This window comes from Pinus tabuliformis, chromosome 4_1 (assembly GCF_031772625.1).
Source record: "Pinus tabuliformis cultivar Carrire ecotype Pingquan chromosome 4_1, CPIR1, whole genome shotgun sequence".
In the NCBI taxonomy this organism is placed as follows: Eukaryota; Viridiplantae; Streptophyta; class Pinopsida; order Pinales; family Pinaceae; genus Pinus; species Pinus tabuliformis.
Window position 1 is genome coordinate 575,435,371 of NC_142303.1, and position 13,687 is coordinate 575,449,057.

The window sequence follows — 13,687 nt, forward strand, 5'->3', positions numbered from 1 at the left end:
AGATCCAAAAACAGTAACCATGCGAAAGGGGTTGAAGCAAGCTCAGAAAGAAGCAGAAAATCTTAGAGAGCAAATGGTCCCTCGCGAAAAGTATGAAGAGCTATAGCAGCAGCTTACAAACGTCAATCAATCCGAAAGCTGGGCTTTTGAAGGTTGGCGGAAGGAACAAGAGAAAGTCGCAAAGGTAACTCGTAGGCTAGATATCGTTATCAAGTAGATGGATACCTTGTGTTGTTTATAGAATGACGTCTTAGCATGTAGAGACCCCGCCAAGAATTATGCCATGTTTCTACTGGAACGGTATTTGCAATTAAAAATAAAAGTTGTTAAAGCAGGTGCTCCCATACAAATTAACACTGTCAATGATTTTATAGACTATTGTAAGCACTACGGGGTAAAAGTCCAGAGACTGCTGTGTGAGTTCTATTTACATAACCTTGTATTAGACCAGAAAACCGAGCTGAACCCTGGCCCTTTTGTTGGAGACATCCAATTGCAGGCGTTCATCTCATTTGGGGTTAATCAAATTAAATGGCTTAAAGCCTATAATACTTTCCAGAGGCAAGAAAATGACTTAGATTTGTGGGTAAGGGATGAGCCTAGGAACCTAGTACAGTTGTGAAAAGCACATAGAAACCTCATGAAGACTCCGAGTGTAATTGAAACATTAGGACCCATGCATGAGGCACTCATTCGACAGGGATTAGAATACTTTCTTTCTATCAAAGACCTTGCCGTTGATGCATCTAAATTTCGGTATCAAATCTCTAATCTGAATATCCAGCTCAGGGAACCGTTTAAGTATGAGAATTTTAAATTAGTTGCCAACCGCTTGCACCTCGACGGCGAAATCATTTTGAGGGCAGGGCCATCCTGGTTAGGATATAGTTTCCGGAGTCCAATTATTTGGCACCCTGCACCCGGATACCAAGCCCTATATGAGATGCCCGAGGGTCAGACAGGCCATTTGTTTGACTAACAATTGTCATTTCCTTATGCAGGGAGGAGTGAAAACGAGAAGTTGTCGTTCCAAAGGAAAGGACAAGGACGGGTTAACCGCTTTTCCTTTGACGAGAGACCGAATGCAAACAAGGCAAAGCAAATCAAAGCGAATCAGCCCAGAAAAGGAGGTGGAGATATCAGCTTGGCGCATGAGTGAAAAGAAATGACTGAGGACTAACGGTTCGGCGAATCCCTCAGGATCCTTGATCCTGAGCGATCATTGTTTTCTCTATTTTTGAACTTAGACACCTCCGCCGTCACCCTTATAAAAGGGACAACACTGTTAGCTCGGGAGAGGGTTAGACATGCTTATGCTTTTATGTAATTTCTTTTAAGATCAAAACTTTGATCATCGAGTCTCGCTAAGAACTGGTTTATTGTAATTCTGCTTTATGCATTAATACAAACTTGGTGATTACTTCATCTCAGAGTCTAGATTAACTTCAAGCGGTGTACCCCAAGAGGCTAAGGGCCCGACCCTGGAGGACACTTGCTCCTGTATTATTATGTTGGTTTATGCGTGGTTTGCCTATCGTCGTTATTTGGTAATCTGATGTGTTTTATAAGTTTACACCACATGCTCTGTTATGTTTAATTCATTAAGGTTTCCACAAACAGAACTATTGTATTGACTCTGCATTATATTACTGTTCTTTTAAGAGTTGATCTAATATTGCTAGTCTTAACAGAATACTGTTACTATTCCATTACAAAGCTTTTGTGCTGTGCACGTGTTCATTCACATGTTGGGAGTTATGTTCTTTACGATTGTTGGATTTATGAACAATGTTGTTCTATTTTGAAACGCAATCATATTCCTTCTAACTGAGATTGATACTTGGATCAGATTACTATTTAAGTGTGATGTGTGCGTATATGGATTTCAAGCGTTGTTCCATAGTTTATCAGTAATCAGTGTTGTTCCATTGGTGTGTGTTGTTCGATCTGCCATTAAGAGTGAAAGATTGTCGTTCGATTATGATTAATGCATTTGATTTGATAGATTAAGATTGTTACTACTTGTGAGCCTTAGTTGCTATTCTATTTCTTAGCCGCTGTCCTATTCCAGAATTGTTGTTCCATTACATACTTGCTGTTTGATTTCTTATTTGTTGTTCCATTTCCTGTCATTTGTTATTTTGGTGTGGGAGATGATCTAAGGCTGTAGTGAGCATTGGCATTTACTATCTGGCTCCCAGATCCACGATCTGTTCTCTGATTTCCTTTTCCATCAGTTTCCAAAGGGATGGGTTATTGCTACTGAAACCTTGACTGATAAGTTGCTTAGTTGTTTGAATGTGTGATTCACTCTTTTGAAGAAGTTAATCTGTAGACAAGCATCCATTTACTCTTGTATTTCTGAACACTGTACTACTATCATTACTCTGGCAAATGATAGCCTCAAACTGAGACACTCTTTGAAATAACAAAACGCTCCCAGATTGACATATTAATGTGAGGTAATTAGAGTTGAAAGACACCCTTTTTATAGCTCTACACCACTCTCTCCCTTTCTCTTTATCCTCATGATGGAAGGATTAGACCGATGCATTAAACAAGCCAGAGCCTTTGGAAAGATCAAGTGCCTCCAATTAACGAAGAATGGTCAAGCAATGAATCATCAACAATTTGTGGATGACACCATGCTGCAATGTATCCCCACAGTCAAGGAAGCTTCAACGTACAAACAAATCCTAAATGACTTTGCCCTGGCTACAGGTATGGAAGTTAATCACTCCAAATAATTTCTCTTTTTCTTAAATACTAACATTGCAATTCAGAGGAATATCTCCAAAATTTCTGGGCTTTCAAAGGGATTCCCTCCCTTCAAAGTATTTGGGAATTCCCCTTACAGTTAGAACATTGCACAAAAGTACTTGGGAACCGGTGCTCAACAAGATGCAAGACAAGGTCAAAAAGTGGACTTTCAGATCGTTGAACCTTCCTGGTAGTTTGATTCTGACAAAGGGCGTTCTGCAATCTATCCATGTTTTCTTTTTATCAGCCCCTCCAACTCCTAAAGGGGTCTTACAACAATTTAGGAATATCCAGAGAAACTTCCTTTTGGGCAAGGAGGAAAGAAGGAAGAAATGGGCCTTTGTTTCTTGGGATAAAATCTGTAAACCCAAAAGTCACGAAGGTCTAGGCTTAGATGATCAAGAGATTCTGAGTAACGTTTTAGGAGCCAAGCTCTGGTGGAGATGGGTTAAAGAACCAGGAGCTCAATGGGCTAAAACCTGGAAAGAAAAGTATGCAAGCTCCTAGAAAACAAGTGATATTATAAGAATGTCTGGAAACATAAAAGGCTTTTACTTTTGGAATAAAGACTGGGAAAACAGAAGCCTAGTACAAAACAATAGTTTCTGGGAAATTGGAGCATGAGATCTAGCTCTCTTCTGGGAAGACAAATGGCAACAAGAACCAACACTGTTAAGAGAGGACTTTATGAGCCTTAAGCATGAAACAGATTCCCAAGGATTAATAGAAGTTAAAGATTTCTAGAATCTTCCTCATGACTCTGGAAAGTCGAGAAACTAGAGAAAAATAGACTGCAGAGAGGACAGCCCCATAAAAGCAAAAACAGAGGAACTCATGAGCATGTTAAAAGAAAGGAAGATCTTGGTAACAGATGAGCAGGATCAGTTAATATGAGGCCACAATAAAGAAGGTATCTTTAATATTAAGGAAGCAAAAAGAATTATCTTGAACCTAGATCCCTATGATTTGGTGAAATCCTGGCAACAACTTTGGAGCCACCAAGGGTGGATGAAGATCAAGCTTTTCATGTGGATAGTTCATCACAAGAAAATATTAACTTGGGACAATATTCAGAAGAGGGGGGTTATGGGGCCTTCTAGATGTCACTTATGTGAAGCTCAAGAAGAGACAATGGAGCATATTCTCAATAGCTGCACGTACACCACCTAGCTATGGGATTCTTTTGACACCATTTTTCAACAGACGGGCAGAGATAAGGGTAGTATCATTAATACCCTGAACAAGTGGAGAAAAAACATTTTGGAGTATGAGATCCTTAATTTGGCCTAGACCTTTACGCTAAGCTTCATTATCTGGAATGTTTGGAAAGAAAGGAATAAAAGAATTTTCAAGGAAGAAAAAGCTACTCCTTTTCGCCTGATGGATCTGATCTTGAAATAGATTAAGGAGACAGTTTCCACCACTGTGCATAGTTATCCCAAGAATCCTCCCACAGCGATTGAATTGAGAACTCTCAGGCATGTGGGAATGCAAGAGATCATTCACCATGGTCTTAGCAGAAAGGAAAGAGTTTTGGAAACGGAAAAGGAGTTTTGGCATCCACCATCGAAAGGTTATTTGAAATGCAATATTGATGGGGCTTCAAAAAGCAACCCTGGAACAACAGGTTATGGAGGGGTGTTAAGAGATGAAGAAGGAAAAATAATCTTTACCTTCCACTGTCATTTAGGCATATCCACCAACAACATGGCTGAATTAATGGTATTGGAACAATGTCTAGAGCTTCTTAAACTAAATCACAGCTCAAATGTCATTATCGAAGCAGACTCAGAGATCTCTATAAACGCGGTTAAGAAAATCAGTTGTGGAACAGTGCTAGAAAGGGTCTCAAAACACTAGAGACTAACACAAGTGTACCAAAGAATTCAAAAACATCTCCTGAGTCTTCAAACAATTAGCTTCAATCATGTTCAATAGAAAGCCAATAAACTAGCAGATTTGCTGGCCAACCAAGGAGTAATTAATTCAGAATGCAGGATTGAGATTAAGTGGCAGGAGATGCCTCAGAGCAGGTTAAAAACTCTTTGCAATGATCAAGCAGTAGAGGATAGGGAAATTTTTAAATATTGGGCGAGAGGGAAAGGCACAGAATGAACCTTTATATGTAAGTTCAAACATAGTACTTCGGTTAGCGCCTTGAAGAAGGGCAAACCCAGAGCGGTTACATCATCCTTTGGTGTAAGGTAACCAGTCTTCTTTTTCCTTCGAATTGCAATACCGGGTTTAATTTACAGTCAGCGACTGTATCTATTGTGAGTTTCAAAGTAAGCTTTCATGGGATGGACAGCTGGATCTGTCCAGTGATGGAAATTCTCCTGCAATCCTCTTATAGAACGGAAAACCAGGCTTTAAGCGGTTTCCAGGTGATCGCGAGGCTTTTGAACGGTAAGTGGTATTGGATTTTTGAGAGCGATTCCACTAGGCTCTCAACATGTGGCAAGGGTGGGGTACAAAATACCATCCTCCATCGCACCTTAAGGCTCGAGCATCTTGGGTATCCGATTTTTCTCCAAGCCATTCATTGTTGTAGAGGGATTCGATGGTCAGATTTGGTTGTGCAATTCTTTGGGGCCGCTAGTATTATCAAGCTATGCGAGTTAATGATGGAAGGGATTGGGGAGTTCGACTTAGGGTTAACGATTAACCGAGGGTACCATTTGAGAGGTTAGCTTGTCCTTTAGTTAGAATAGAGGGTCATATCTATGGCAGTATGCCCTTGATATTTCCATAGTCCATGACAAATCCAGGTTTTTGTATATATTGTAACATTACTTTTGCTTTATTGGAATAGAAGGATAGTCTCTTGCTTCAGCAAAGAAATAAATAAAACATGTTGAAATTGACCCTTAAGAAAAACCATCATTATAGTATACACACTTTTCATTTTTAGCATTGTTTTTCATGCTTTTTGGGGTTTTCTGGTTGGAGTTCTTGTTTTGAGTTTATAGTTCCCATTTTAAAGTTGACATTGTTTCACATGTTATATTAATTCTTGTTTGGTGTTCAAGTATAAAAATGATTTACTAACTTCCCTACCAATGCCATATTATTCCTACTGGAAATACAAGCATAAATAACTCTAGAATATATTCACTGGAACATTTTAATATGTAAGTCATGGATGAATGTGATTTCCATTGTATTATTGAACAATGCCTTTTGTTAATTCCACTCTATTCTCTATGATTGAATTTTTAACACATATAGTGTTTGGTTAACTATAAGTTACTAAAATTATTTTTCTTTGAAAAATAAAGTAAAAATACTTGATCAAGAAGATATATGCATATCTATGATTTGGATACTTATTTTATGACTGAATCGACTAGTTTTACTTTTGGTCTTTGATTATAGATTTTGTTTATTACCCTATCATCTCAACTTCACCTTTGAAATCCTAATTGGTGTTAAGGTAACCAGAATTACCACTAACAATCTATATGTGTTAATCCTTGATTTCCACTTTACTTATCGAAAACTACTGAGGTGGGACACATGCATTTAAATAAGCAATGAATTCTACTTTTAGGTGGAAGTCGTATTTCACACTATAACATGCCCTTATCTTTACCATGATTGTCATTTCCTAGTAGTTAAATCTATTAATCCAAAACCCATGTTTGTTATGTGTATGATTAATCTAATAATAGTTATCATTCAATTATAACCTCCAACCATATGATTGTAGACACAAATCTATTATAGTTTAAATTACGAGATTAAGCTACATAATTAGTGATAGTGACTGACATAGGATTACCTATATAGGAAAATTAACATTCAGTTTTACAACTGAGTATTATATGTGTCCCTGAATTTCCTTTCATAGACTGCATGCATAACAATCAGTAATTGGTTAGGCGTATCTAATTGCACTATTCTAGTAAAACCTTTTACACCAAATCCATAATAATAAACACCTAGGAAACCATAATTATTAAAATACTCACACATAATTTTATGCATTACAGAAATAAATTGGAATAGCAAACAACCTAACCAGAGTCGCTATAAATGAGAAAAATTTCAAAATCTAACACTTTCTCCACCCAACATAGAATTGATTTCCTCTAGTTCACCCCCAAGCTTAGAGTACTTGCCCTGTAATCAACAACCTCTGTTGAGTCTCTTCCTAGGTATTTCATACATTTGTTTCATCATAAATGTTTCCCTTAGTGGTGTCCTGCTTTTGTGGTCCTCCACAACCACTTGCGTATGCTTTTCCTTAAAATCCTACTCTTATCTCAAACGATTCTTTATGCCTATCCAAGCTTAGCATCTTTCCCAACCTAAGCAGCTTAATGGATTCTTGACTCCCATCCATTAAGCTTATCAACTATCTCAACTAGAATTCATATCATGAAAGAATTATCCAATCTCATTTACCAATGAAATTTTTTTTTTGTTTTTCTTTCTTTGGCAATAATCTCTTTTCTAGGTGTCTCATTCCTAATCACATACATTCCATTTATTTATTTATTAATAAATACTCATTTACGTAATTATTCCAATATTATTCATGGATTTTCCACCATTCTTTATGACGTAACTCAGTCTAACCAAAAATAATATTAGAGCAACAAAGGGATACTACATTCTTCTTAGCCCTAGTACAATGATAATGATGCCTCAACCATCACCGAGATCAACCTTTACTCACATAAAGGTAGATTGTATCTTCAGATTAAACAAAACCTTAGTTGCACAGAAAGAATAATGGTTGTCAACTTTGGCTTTTATGTAAGAAAGCAATAAGTTGCATGTGCAACAATCCCCAACCACTTCTATAATTTGGTACATGTTTGATTCTGCTTCCTCTCAAGTCCAACATGTATCTCTATTTTTTATTGTAATTAAATTCATATAATTTTGAATTTATCTCTGCGAACCTCCTCAAATATTCTATCTATAGGACTTCATCAAACTATTAAGATAAAAACCAACTTATTGCCCAGAATATCTCTTGCATCTTAGTTGCCCTTTTCTCCTAATACTAAAATGTAACAACCAATTGGTAGTAAAGAGTTCAATACTCTGTAAAAATTTTGAGAGTACCCTAAACTAGGCTTTGATGGAAAGGATTTCAACCTTTTTTCCTTAGTAGTAATATCTACCAAATTGGGCCTTGTCATTTGAATGTATTTGCAACCATGTTAGCATAAGGAAAATGAAATTGATACTATAGAGATGAAAAGTGTGGTTTGAAAATTGTCATTATCTAGTTTGATATTCACTTTTAACGATAAAATATACATAGTTAATGACAATTTCACATTTTCAACTTCAATCTCCCAAGAAGACTTTAGAGCATTACAAATAGGAGAGCCACTAATCTGGTAGGTAACATATCCACATCTATAACTAGCTCAACCATGTTGGGGTAAGACAATAGTACATGTTATGTTACATCAAAATCAATATTTAGATTCATCATGAGTTATATAAGAAAACACTGTATGAAAGACATGGGAAACTCCAAGACATAAAGGGGAGATGGCACACCAAGACAAAAGCAATATCTATGCCTTTTTGAAAAATGGCCATTCTGGATGTAAGCAGAATAGTGAAATCCAATACTTTTAGAATGACTTATTTTCTTCTTGAGAAGTTACATGATAAAGCGGCTCCCCCACACTCATGATTATTTGAATAAAAATCTGACATTCTTTTATTCCGAGTGTCATAAAATAGATTGAGTAACACGTTTTAAGTTCTCAACAACCACAACTAAAAATTTGAATCAGTGATTATATTGTCTTGATATCCATGACATATTTAAATTCTATGGTAATATTATGTATATATCTAAAACAATTGTGTATTTCCCTTTTATGTCATATATAGAAATTTGTTAAAAGAAAAATGTGTATATCACAATGGTCCTTAATCATTTCCTCATTAGATACGCTAGTTTGTTACCATTGAAATTTTTTTCACTCAACTTTGATCTAGCTATTAATAATTTCTATCTTGTAGTTTGAGGTTATCCACAGGCTTTAGTATTTCACGTACAACTCTGATACCATATATAACAAACCTAATTTCCCCATACTTTTTTTCACGTGAATATATAGTAAAAATACATTTTTCATTACCATAGCTATGTAATAACCTATTGCAAATCAAGTGTTCCACCATTCCAACGTGAGAGCAATAATTCCTAATGTTTGTATTTAATAGTCCCTTCGTAGGCTCTTATAAACAATAAAATGATATCTTCATAATGTTTGGACGAGACCTATGAGATGATAATTGTGATTGCTCGCCCGTAACATACTTTTGTCAATGGAAATACATATATCTTGAAAACTTAGTGCTGGCATATGTTTATAATTATGCTTGTTTTTATTATAGGAACTTTTACCTACCACCATGAAATTGGGTTTTCAATTTCTACACATGGAGTTTTATTTACCCACTATACATTTATTAGTGTTATCTATGGGTGTGTCCACCTTCCAGTGTATATTATCATACCTACAGATCTAGCTCAACTATAATGTTGTCTTGATTTAATGACATTGATTGATGCATTAATAGATTAAATTTATTTCACACAACCAGTACAACTCTTCCACATAAACAAATGATTAAATTTATTCATTTACGCATTGTAATAATGATGTTTATTCTCCCATATTTCCTGTCATTAAAGTGGAATATATGCATGGCTTGAATATCGATTCCCCTAAACTTATGACTAATGTTATAACATTCTCATCGTATGAATGTACGTACTTGATATATGGATTGTACCAACTAGTATAGTGCACTCCATTGCCAATTCAAATGAGTAAGCCGGTGTATAGGTTATGGAAACATAATTCCAATGCTTTCCATGCGTTAACCTAGCATGGTGTCTAGAACTATTATGCATTTTACTGCTACAAGTAAGTGTCCAAGGGATATTCATGAAGAGCTTGGAGTCAATTTTGCTTTTTATTTTCTTTCATTTGTTAATGTGTTAATGGTAGATACACATGTTATGTTTGGCTACATGGTCACATTAACCATGGTTATTTAATTTTCATGTTCTCTATCGATACAAAATGATATTAATATTCTGTGTACAATGATTTAGGTGTTATTTACGACCTTTATGCCACCTTCCTTGATGATTGTACCTCTGCTATTTATTAAGGTTATGAATAAGTTATACCTTTGATGGTACCACTTTTCCTTGGAGTTTAACCATCCAACAAGGTATCACCAAATCTACCTCCGTCACATGTAGGCCATGGGATTCTCATCTTACTCATCTCATGTGATTTGTTTAGCATTCCTCTAGGTATATTTGTTCTACTTTCTTTGATTAGCTTAATTTCCATTTTGTAATGTTTTTCATGTAATGAATTGTTACTTTCTTTTATAACTCCCCGTGTGGATGCTTTTCCAGGTTTACTTAACATTTGCTCGGTCACTACTCCAAGATGGAACCCTGCTTTGGTGTAACTTTTTTTTATGGGTTCCTTCTGAGTTCCCACAGTTTTTTATGGTTTCTAATGATTCTTCTTCCACTATTAGGTAATTTATCATGTTCAATTTTTTTTGGAAAATAAGGTAATGTATGGCATTCATATCTCATGGTTTATATATTTTTACTTCGATTTTGGGTGAAGAGAACCCTAAAATGGTCATTTAACTTGGGTTATTTATCATCTTAATCTGGCACCTTTCCCCCTCACTCTCTATGGATAGAGTGGGTAGGTCCTGTTCCGGAGGGACATTCAAAGGAGTGCACTCTAACTTACAGGGGTCGACCCTCCATTCAAAGATAAGGTCTTTAATTAGTTTTGTTTCTTAACTTTCTATAAGTGTTTGCAATAAAATTATGTAGTGAATACATGGCTAAGGGTTTATCTCCTATTTGCAGGTGTACATAACCCTTCACTGAAGTTTCATTGACAATAAATCAACTATTAACAGTCAACCTTGATATGCCCTCTTTCTAATTTCTAGGTTAGTTCAATTTTTTGGATGAGGGTTTGAATCTTTTGGAATCTTTATACAGTTTCTAAACAATGATGTTATTTTATTCTTAGAGTACTTCTATGTCTACATTGTTGTGTAAATTCTGTAGTGGCTTAGTTTATGCCAGTTACAATTTTCATTTATTGTTGTTTTCCAAGATTGGAGCATGACAGTTTCTCCTTGTTATTGCACTATCTCTGTGTAAATAACTGGTTCCATATAGCTGAGAGCCTTAGAAGGAGCAAATATGTTGTCTCTCTATTTTGTTCTTCCAAATTTTTGTCTAGGGACAGCTTGGCAATTCGGCCCACTATAAGTGAAATTTCTTTTTTAATGTTCAATGGTATTTGAGTGGAAAATTATCCATACCATGGAGACTCACAAATATTTGTTTAACTAAACTTGATTCTCATCATCCGTGTGATGTAAATCACTTCCATATTCACCTTTGAGTATTTCTTCCTTTGTGTTATGGGACTTTTATTTAATTAACTACTATTTTCAGGTGCATATCCTGCTCAATGTAATAGGATTCTATTCTATACATGATCCATAATCTTATTTGTTTCAATGGCAGAATTTTTACAACTATGTTTTGTCTTTTCTCTTACTTTATTTCAACGTATCATTGTTGTAATTCAACTAGTCCTTTCTATACATTTAAAATCATATGCTATATTAATTCTTGTTTGGTGTTCGAGTATAATAATGATTTAATAACTTCCCTACCGATGCCTTCTTATTCCTACTGGAAATATAACCATACATAACTTTAGATTATATTTACTGGAACATTTTAATGTGATTGTTACTGTATTCTTCAACAATATCTTTTGTTAATTCCACTTTGCTCTTTGCGCTTGAATTTTTAACACATATAGTGTCTCGCTAACTATAAGTTACAGAAATTATTTCTCTTCGAAAAATAAAGTAAAACTACTCGATCTATAAATTATATGTGTATCTTTGATTTCAATACTTATTTATGATTGAATCGACGAATTTTATTTTTGCTCTCCGATTGGAGTTTATGTTTGTTACCCTATCCTCTAAACTTCACCTTTTACATTCTAATTAGTATTAAAGTAACCATAATTATCCCTAACAATCTATATGCGTTATATCCTCAGTTTCCAGTTTACTTATCAATAACTACCAGGGTGGTACAAATGCATTTAAATAAGACATGAACTCTACTTTCAAGTGGAAGTCTTATTTCAGACTATACCATACCCATATCTTTACTGTGAACGCCATTTAATATTTATTAGATATATTAATCCAAAGCCCATGTTTGTTATGAGTAAGATCAATCTAGTAATGGTTACCATTCCGTTATAACCTACAACCATATGATTGAAGACACGAATCTATGTATAGTTTAAATTACAAGATTAAGCTACATAATTGGTGGTATTTACCCACACAAGATTACCTGTATAGAATAATTAACATTCAATTATGAAAGCGGGTATTATATGTGTCCCTGAATTTCCTTTCAATCTTTGCATGCATAACCATTATTAATTGGTTACGTGTATCTATTTACACTATTTTAGTAATAATTTTTACACCAAATCCATAATACCCAACCCCTAGGAAACCATAAAATTACAATACTCACGTATAATTTTATGCATTAGATAAATAAATTGGAATAGTCATTCTAAACAAGCAAACTTGAGGAATCTTACACTTTCTCCATCGAATCTAGAACTGATTTCCTCCATTTCACCCCAGCTGAGAGTACTTTCTCCAGCATCAACAACCTATATTCAGTCCCTTCCTAGGTATTTCATACCTTTCTTTCATGATATATGTTTCCCTTGGTGGCGTCCCACTTTTGTGTTCTTCCACAACCAATTGCCTAGCCTTTTCCTTAAAATCTCGCTTCTTCTCCCACGATTCTTTATGCTTATACAAGCTTAGAAGCTTTTCTCAACTAAGGAACTCAATGGATTTTTCTCTCCCATGAATTAAGCTTATCTAGAACTTCATCAAGAATTCTTATCATTAAATAATTATCTAATCTCATTTACTAATGAGATTTTATTTATGTTTTTCTTTGTTTGGAAAGAATATCATTTCTAAATATCTCATTCCTAAGAACATTTATTCCATTTATTTATTTATTAATAAATATTCAATTACATAATTATTCCAATATTCTTCTTGGATTTTCTGCCGTTAGAAATAACGTAACTAAGTCTAACCAAAAACGATAATACAATAATGAAGGGATATTAGAAACGGATTAATCAGAGAATCTATCGACTATTTTTCTTCATGGTCTAGGAGTGTATCACGATCTCCTGATTTTGTTCTATTTTACTCTGCACAAAAGGAAAGAGCTTTGAGGGAAGTGACTCGAGGAGGAATAGAAACACTATTGAATATAGAATTGTTGCAAGATAGCCAAATATTCCAACAAATGTACTTTAGGAAGGAGTTCCAAATCCATTTAAGAATGGGCAACCTGAAGAAGGAGCCCCCATACCCTTTGTAGCAATTGGAAATAAAAACGAAGAGTTTTGAATGAAACTGCAAGAAATGATACAAAGGACCCAAAGCTAAAGACCAAACCTGAGAAGCATAAGAACGAGATAGGAAAATATAAGGATAATATTCTTCACTCTAACTGCAGAGAGGAGAAAAATTCTTTTGGTTTTTGTACTTCTCATAATCACTCGCACTGCTACAAATATCAATTTATTGTTTTATATTTTCGAATTTATGCCTCTATCTTCAATGATATTAATTGTGATGAATTAAAAATAGAAAACTATTTTTTAGCATAGGTAGTGAGAACTAAAAAAATAATTTTCTACAGGGTTGAATTGAATTGAATTATTGATGGATGATATCATTTAAAATTTTGAAACAATTATACATCAGAACAAGTCCCCTAAGTGAGATAACGCATATAATAATCCAA